The sequence below is a fragment of the Antrostomus carolinensis genome, unplaced genomic scaffold, assembly GCF_000700745.2.
Source record: "Antrostomus carolinensis isolate BGI_N321 unplaced genomic scaffold, ASM70074v2 scaffold9093, whole genome shotgun sequence".
Classification (NCBI taxonomy): domain Eukaryota; kingdom Metazoa; phylum Chordata; class Aves; order Caprimulgiformes; family Caprimulgidae; genus Antrostomus; species Antrostomus carolinensis.
This window is the reverse complement of record NW_010307326.1, coordinates 27,957-28,802: the sequence shown is the minus strand read 5'-3', so window position 1 is coordinate 28,802 and position 846 is coordinate 27,957.

The window sequence follows — 846 nt, the reverse complement described above, 5'->3', positions numbered from 1 at the left end:
AATTAAAAATCATCTGGGCTGTACGGACACACATCGACCTGCTGCCCCATAGCCCACGGGAGCGTCTGTAGGATCATAAAGAACAGGGGACATAAAAAGGAAAGAAAGAAAAACACATGATACGATGTAATGGCACTAACAAGTAAACTCTTTTAATTTTCACCCGAATAATAATTCCTGAGGAGGAAAAACAACGTTTGTTCAGCTGTAGTTAGGGTTGAGCAAACACAACACTAATCACTTCTGCTTCGCCCCTTGGAAAAGGCTCTACAAGTGTCACATTTTTAAAAAAATAAAAAAAAACCCCAAACACAACAGTTCCAACTCTCAGCCCTTGGGAAAGATCAGAAGAGCTTCACCTCCACCCAGAGAGGGGTTGAAAAGTCTCCTGTCACCCGGAGCAAGCGGGCAGCTCTGCCCACAGCTGCTCGGGAGGCTGCAGCCCGGCCAGCCCAGCGCTGGCAGCGCGTTTTCACTCTCCGAAAGGCTCCAACGCTGCGGGACCCCAGGAGTCGGGTGCTCAACTGCTGGCAGATCTGAGATAGCTGGGAGAAGGTTTGAGCACATGGGATCTGCTGCCTGGCCATGTCTCCGGCATCTCTCCATGCTGCTCCATGAACAGGTCCTTCCCCTCTGGGGAAGCAGGGAGCTAAGAAGAGGCAGCTCAAAGGGACAAGAGGCAAAATGGGAGCAGGGGGGAGAAGAGAAGGAAGCTGCATAGGAGAGGAAACGTGGAAAGGGAGTAATGGCAGAAGATATGAGACCTGTACCCCGTGCTGGGCACTGCTGAGGCTGCAGCTCCAGTGCTGGGTTCAGTGTTGGGCCGGGCATGGAGGGGCTGGAGCA